The sequence below is a fragment of the Macrobrachium nipponense genome, chromosome 24 (assembly GCF_015104395.2).
Source record: "Macrobrachium nipponense isolate FS-2020 chromosome 24, ASM1510439v2, whole genome shotgun sequence".
Lineage (NCBI taxonomy): Eukaryota > Metazoa > Arthropoda > Malacostraca > Decapoda > Palaemonidae > Macrobrachium > Macrobrachium nipponense.
Genome location: NC_061091.1, coordinates 76,372,743 through 76,380,181, shown reverse-complemented (window position 1 = coordinate 76,380,181; position 7,439 = coordinate 76,372,743).

The window sequence follows — 7,439 nt, the reverse complement described above, 5'->3', positions numbered from 1 at the left end:
CTTTTGCTTTTGGCCCATGCAAAAATACGCAGAGTGAGGGGTGGCATGAGGAGGGACTATATGTAGGACCTCAGGTTTGTATAGTTAGGAAAAATGCAATTTTCGACAAATTGTCATTTGTTACCGATACGTAATACAAACCATCGGTCCTTTAACAATAGGAAGACTCACTTCTTGGCGGGAGGAATCTGAGTCTTTTGATGAACAGACTGGTGTTCGTCCATCCCTGGAATGCCTCCCTGGTCGTAAGAGCGAGGGAGGGATCCAAGCCTCTGTCCGATTGATCGGGTGTGCACCGCAGGATCAATGGTCAGACCTCTGGCCGAGTACTAAGAGAGCAAGCGTTATCTCTTCGTACCAGCAAGCAAGAACTTGTTCCTGTTTGCAAGAGGCAACATAAAGTATGGGTTGTCTCAAGCTGGCATCCACTTCCTCCCCCTTGTTGGAGGAAGTGGTGGATATACGCTCCTATCCCTAGTGAAAGGGATAGGATGGGGCTCTGTTAAGTAGCTCACCTGCATCTTGTCCTTATCCAGCAGGGTGACGACCGTGTCCCTCTAACCACAGGTAGAGGGGAAGAAAAAGATGGGAAGAGGAGCCAGTCACACTCTCATTCACCATCCATTCTTACGGTCACACCAGGACTCGATGCTGTTCAGCCTGCGAGGGTCTGGGTTCGCTACACAACGTGTTGAGCAGGCCACCACGGGTCCCTAACAAGAAAAAGATCCAAGGACCTGTGGGCAATATCCCGAAGGTAGAAGGAAGGGCATGTGGTCTGGATTGGACCAGACCCCTGCCTTCAGTACCTGCGCCAAGGAGAAGTTCTTGCGGACAAGGCAGCATCCTTCGCATCGAAGGCGGTGAAGTCCATTAGGGAGGGGATTGTGAACGACTCGAACCAATCGTCAGGGACCAGAAGGGTTTCTGAGTCTTTCGCTACGAAGTTCGTTACGAAATCGAGCTTCACGGATCCCCATCCCCTGTGGTGCTTGACTTCGCAGGAGAAGTCATGCAGTTTCCTCAGAGGAAAAGAAGGAAATAGTCCGCATAACCTATCCCTCTTCTCTACTTCGTTGATGTCCAGTACCCATACTGGTCTGTCCGTTTGCCAGCGAAGTCTCTCGCATCCTCCTATCCCCATGCAGCGAAGTTCTCGGTAGTGGATAGGACACCGACACTCCATGGTGGGTGTCAATGGTATGGGTACTGTGACAAGCTATTAAACGAAGTAATGATTGCTCTGTAACAACCGAACTAAGTCAACAGCGTAGTTCGTAACTGACTCGGGCGCTCTGACAGCTGCCGACTGACTGCGTTCGGTAGGAGGCAAGTTGTCAAAGCATCCGAGTAAGTCACGTGACCTTCGCCTTTAAAGGGTTATGCCAAGAGACCAAACAAATAATGTATTTGTTTGTCACCAATGCCGGACAGCGAGGTGATGATTCTCTTAAGGCATGTACCCAACAGGCGAAAGTCAATTGCCTTCTAGAGACCGAGGTCCCTGAAAGGTAAAACATCTCATGGTTGTTGAATCTCAGCTAAGGAGAAAACAACACTATGTACCGTTGAAGACGAAGGTAGATATTGAATGCAACCTACGTCTTCACATATGAATCGAGAGAAGGATCTCAAGATTCATAACCTGTGCTTACAATGACTGAAAACGCTAACCGCTAATTCATTGCTGTCCGGTGAGAAGTCGTAGTTGCAATGAAAGCGGGGCGTTCTTCGGTAATGAAACACAGGTGAAAGCCGCCTGAAGAACTGCTTCTCATGGGCTGAACATTTGGAAGTAGAGCTGTCAGGTCGGAGAGTAGGCGATGTCTTCTTACACATCTTGTAATTCGGGTTGAACAATGAACAATTGTACACCTACGAATACGAGATATTTTGAAGACAAACTCAGATGTCTGCAAAATCATTCGCATTATCGCAGTGCGATGCAGCGGGAGACTTGTACAGACTTCTGTTACCGTGCGGTAAACAGAAAGATGAAAGAGTCCAAGAGATATCTCTGTTGAAAATTCTCGCAATGTCGAAGGCGATGGAATCTAGCGTCACAGCAGTAGATGGTCCTTCAATTATTGCGAGAATCCCCGTTAATCAGAGACCTAAGTCCATGATTGTTGGGCAGAGATACGGTTCGGTAGTCAATCAAAGCAGGGGAGAGAGAGACATACATGACCGTGCATCTCGGAGGCCCAGCTGATACTGAGCTGCTATCATGCAGTTCAATACGCAGTGGTTTGAGCCTGAGCTCTCGCTGACTCGTCATCCTGAGTTGCCAGGTAATCCATTATTCCACGAAGGAATGCGTTCGGCTAGAACTACCGAGCATAAAAGATATGCTCGGCAATTATATTTAGGCGAAACGAATTTTTCGGTAAATATAAAAGTTGAAATGGTGTTGTCGTGACAAAACCATAAGTATATAAAATTGAAACTGAAAACTCCTGGGAGGTTGCAGGCAACCCCGAGTTGCAGTTTCAATTAGAATACTTCTCTTATAAGTCGCAATCCGTTCGATTAAACTAGGATATGCGCCTACCCCTCGGACAATTCAACTGCTTAGCAGAATCATGTCGCGAGGTTAATATACGTAGTATATTTGTAGGATTCTGAACAACGATCTCCATCCTAAATTCTTTCCTTCAAGAAAACAAAATAAGATTGGAGATCGACCACCTTCGTTCTCTATCAAAGAGAGTGAAGGAGGAGTCTTCCTCGAAGGAAAGCTTCAATGGTGAACAGAATACTAAGACGATAGTTCAAGCCAAACTGGATATTCCCGTCCGATCTCCTCTATTCCAGGTTGGTCGCCTACTGTGAGATAGTTTCTTTCGGCAGCAGTCTTCTTCCCAATGCTAGAAATTCCAGGAATTCGAGCATAGGCGAGGTTCCCGATTATCGTGTAACATATCGGGGATTCTCGTCTCGCTCACTTTGGACCGTGGTCTCGCGTAAGTGTTTGAAGATCGTAAAAAACTCGAACACTCTGAATGCGCTAGAAATTCCGTAGAATTCTAAGCAGTCTGCGAAACCCCCCACCGAATTCGTCAAACGATATCGGCTGGTGGTCCTCTCGATTCCCGTAGAAATCGAGAATGGGGCAGGATTCCGTCCTCAACGACCGGGGCTTACGTTCAGGTAGGACCCGAAGGTCCCCCCGGTAGCGCAGTCCCGAACGTGGGATCCTACAAAGAAATCTCTGTAGGATCCTTCCCCTTTCCCTCGTAGCCGTAAGGAGAGAGGGAATGGGGGTGGATTGGAATTGGATACCGTCGCCTTCCCCCCCTTTTTTCCCAGTGGAAACTAGCAGTTGGAGAAGAGTAGGAGCAGCCCATCGCCTTGCGGCGATGGCCTTCAGAGTCTGGGAAAACGTATCGTCAGGAGAAACGTTTTCCCGTGGAGGGTTACGAACTCTCACTGTAGGTAAGGGTCTGCCGCCACTGTGAACGTCGTCTGGGTGGGGCTGATCGACACCTGACAGGAGAGAGCCGATACCGTCCTCCGACTCATTCCAGTCCTCGTCGAGGTCGAAACCTCTCAGGAGGACCGAAGGAGTATTTAAAAACGGTGTCCGAAGACACGTAGAAACGCCGCTGTCGCAGTAGAGGAGGTGGAAGTAGCTTGATCGACCGGCCAGAACTGAGAGAGCCTTCTTGTCCGGAGACGAGAGACTTTGGTTCGAGACAGAATCGGCAAGCTCCGATCGCGGCAGACCCACCGTCGGTTTGGGTTCCCTCTCGGGCCCCAAACCGACTCGAGCAGAGACGTGGCTCTGCTGGTGGGAGCGGCAATCCTTCCGCAGGGTCATTATGCTGACGAATCAGCTTAATGACTTCTGCGAATTCCTCTGTATCTCGGGAGTAACCACGTCTTGCGGAGTAGGACCGTCCAGTCCCTCCAACAAGAACAGATCCCGAGATACTCCTCCTTCAGAAGGAGGAAGCAGGCAGACCCCTGACGGTCCGACCTCCAGCTAATTGCTCGTATGTCCTGGTCGGTCCTAGAACCGTGCCTGGTCCATACGGCGTCATAGCGGATCGCGAGCGGCGCACCTCTCGCGATCACTCATAGGTACCTCGCTCCTCCGGTGTAGCCCGAGGAGGTTGAAGGTACAGGAGAGGCAGACCTGACGCTCCCCCCTAGCTCGCTGGCAGGACCAGCGTGCTTGGAGGGCTGCTGCTGATCGTCAACCCGCGGTGGCGATCGAGCAGCAGGCCTAGCCTTGCCGCTCGCTGGGGGGCGAGAGGCTTGGCTGAGAACGTCGACGCTGATCTCTAGCGTCAGGCGAGCTGTTTTGCTGGTTACCGTCTCCGCCGGTCCCCGATGGGAGCGGCGTCAGGTGACCTGCTAGGCTCGCTGTCGCGGTGAGACCGGCGAGCGTCCTCTCGGCGCGTCGAGCCGCTGGTACCAGCCGTGGCTGGTACCGACGACCGCGGGGGACCCCCCTTCCTCGCCTCAACCCGTGGCTGGTCAGCGACCTGGTTCACGTCAAACCCGCCAGCAGCCAGCTGGTCGCTGCGAGAGCGTCCACTGGCCTAGCGAGAGTCGTCTGCACGACACTCGCTAGTCTTCTGCTCCGCGCTTCGGTCTTGACGGCGAGCGAGCTCGGGCATCAAGACTTTGGCTGGACGGTCTCCCAGGCGGGAGACCGTCCACTCGGTACTTCTCGCGAACGAGAAGCCGAGGCGGATACCTGGTTTAGCGGCAGAACCGCTAGAACCAGGCGAGGAAGTGCCAGCCGAAGCTGGTACTCCTCTGGTCCCCGTCTTCTTCTCCTTGGTAGAAGAAAAGATGGGCCCTGTTCCCGAGGGAGGGAGCAGGAGGACCAGCAGAAGAGCTCCCCGAATCGCCGGGAGCGAGACGGGCCCTTAGAAGGTCCCGAAGGAGCCTTCTTAGGGGGGGGGGGAAAACCCGGGTTACCAGCTGGTCGCTGCAAGAGCGGCCGCTGGCCTGGCAAGAGTCACCTGAGCGTCTCTCACCAGCCTTCTGCTCCGTGCCGCGTCTTGGCGCCGAGCGAACTCTGGCGCCGAAACTTGGCTGCACGGTCTCCCGAGGGAGGAGAACATACACTCGGGATCTCTCGCGAACGAGAGACCGAGCCGGAACCAGGCGTAGCGGCATCGCCGCTAGCACCAGGCGAGGAAGTACCAGAGCTAACCGATACTCCCCCTCTGGTCCCCGTCCTATCTCTTCCTTACGGAAGGGGAGACGGGCCCCGCTCCCGAAGGCGGAGCAGGAGGACCAGCAGAAGGACCCCCCCGTCCCACCGGGGTTGGGACGGGCCCTTAGAAGTTCCCGAAGGAGACTTCTTAGGGGGGAAGGCTTCCTTCTTCTTCGGCTTATGGGCCTTAGAAGTCGAAGGGGAAGAGGCAACAGCAGACGATGAAGACGAAGATGACAGCTCCTCTTCTCCTCTTCCTCGTCAGCTCACGCAGGACAGTCTCAGGTCCTCCATCCAGGAGGAGCCGGGGCAGTTGCCGAAGCAACAGGCCCGACTGCACCTGTCCGGAAGGACCTGGGACTGGGGAAGACACCACCGTGGCAGGACCAGCATGGACAGCTCAGGAACCAGGAGCGACAGGAACAGCAACCCAAGCTCAGGAGCGGCAGAACAGCGGCAGCGGTAGACCCAAAGAAGGGACAGCCAAGCCACAGCGGGAATCACATCCGTCGGACAGGTACGGCAGGCCCAGCGATCGCCTCGTAGAATCATCGGCAGCCAGCGGAACCTGGGTCCTGGCGGCCGGTCCAGGGGCGAGCTGCTGGAACAGCGGAAGTCTGGGGCAGGCAACACGAAGAAAACAGGCGGCGGCGGCAACCCCACCTCGGTACGGCTGCGGCCCTAGTAGCGGCAGACGGCGTCATCGACACAGCATGGGGAGTGTAGACCAGGAGGGGGGGGAGCAGCATAAGCGGCCGTGGTAGTAGTGGAGACCGCCCCAGACCTCGCTAGACGCTGCAGCAGCCCGTGGATGCTAGGCACGCCCTGCCTCCGCGGTGGTCCATACCTGTCCAAGGTCGTGTCCCACGGATGTAGCCCTGCGGTAACATAGATAGATTAGTAAGAGGGGTTCCCTCACGCACGGGGGGAAGACATGCCCCACCACGAACGCAAGGAAGACCCCAAATACAAAATACAACGAAGAAGCTGAGCGGGGGGCAGGAAGGAAGACGAAGAATCGGATACCAAGGGAGTCGCGGGAGAGCTTTCCGACGACTTCCTGGCAGACCTTCGCTTCCCCTACCCCCGCACAGCAGTGAAAAGTAATATGAAATGAAACAGAATACTGCCCTTGCGATTCACTTCATAGAACTTAAAGGGGAAAAGATCAATTCCCGGGTAAGAACGGAAACTTGATCCAATAATATGATGCTATCATAAAATATATATGAAAATGAAACAGAATACTGCACTTGCGATTTCATTTTCACATAAAAAATCGTAAGGATCAATTCCCGGGTAAGAACGAAAATTGATCCAAATTAGATTTCATGCAAATAAAATAAATGAAAATGAAAAGAATATTGCAATTGCGAATCCACTTTCATTGCATTCTAATATACAAAATTAAAAGGCTCGTGCCGAGCGCAATCACACTCTCGGTAACGAACGCACAGGGCAAAAATATAATGAAAAGAGTACTTACATTTTTCAATTACACACTTTCGCCCAAAATACATGACTCGGCGCGAGCGCGCCCGCCCTGGCGGCGAGACATAATTCAAGGGTTCAATTCATGAAAAGAGAGGAAATCGCCGCATCTACGGCGATAACTCCATGTTGGTTCATAATTAAGTAATGAAAATGAAAACAGTGTACTTACAGTTTCATTTTCAAGTCAACAAACCATTAGTAGAAAACACTCGCCGCATCTACGGCGATAAATCCATATTGGTTCATAATTAAGTAATGAAAATGAAAAACATGAAAAAGTGTACTTAACGTTTCATTTTCAAGTCAAACAAACCATTAGTAGAAAACACAATATAAACAAAGCATACGACGATGAAGCGGGCAGAGAGCGATGACGAACACGTCCTTCACACCCACGGCCGAAAGCAAAAGTGATTTGTTTACCTCCCAGTCGCGCGGCGCGCGACTGTCGGACAAGCAGTTAACTACCGTTCTCCCCTTGTTCGAAGCTTACGACCGTTCCAGCTGCCGCTAGCTACTTCCTATTGTTAAAGGACCGATGGTTTGTATTACGTATCGGAACAACTGAGTCTTTGATGAACAGACTGGTGTTCGTCCATCCCTGGAATGCCTCCCTGGTCGTAAGAGCGAGGGAGGGATCCAAGCCTCTGTCCGATTGATCGGGGTGTGCACCGCAGGATCAATGGTCAGACCTCTGGGCCGAGTACTAAGAGAGAGGCAAGCGTATCTCTTCGTACCAGCAAGCAAGAACTTGTTCCTGTTTGCAAGAGGC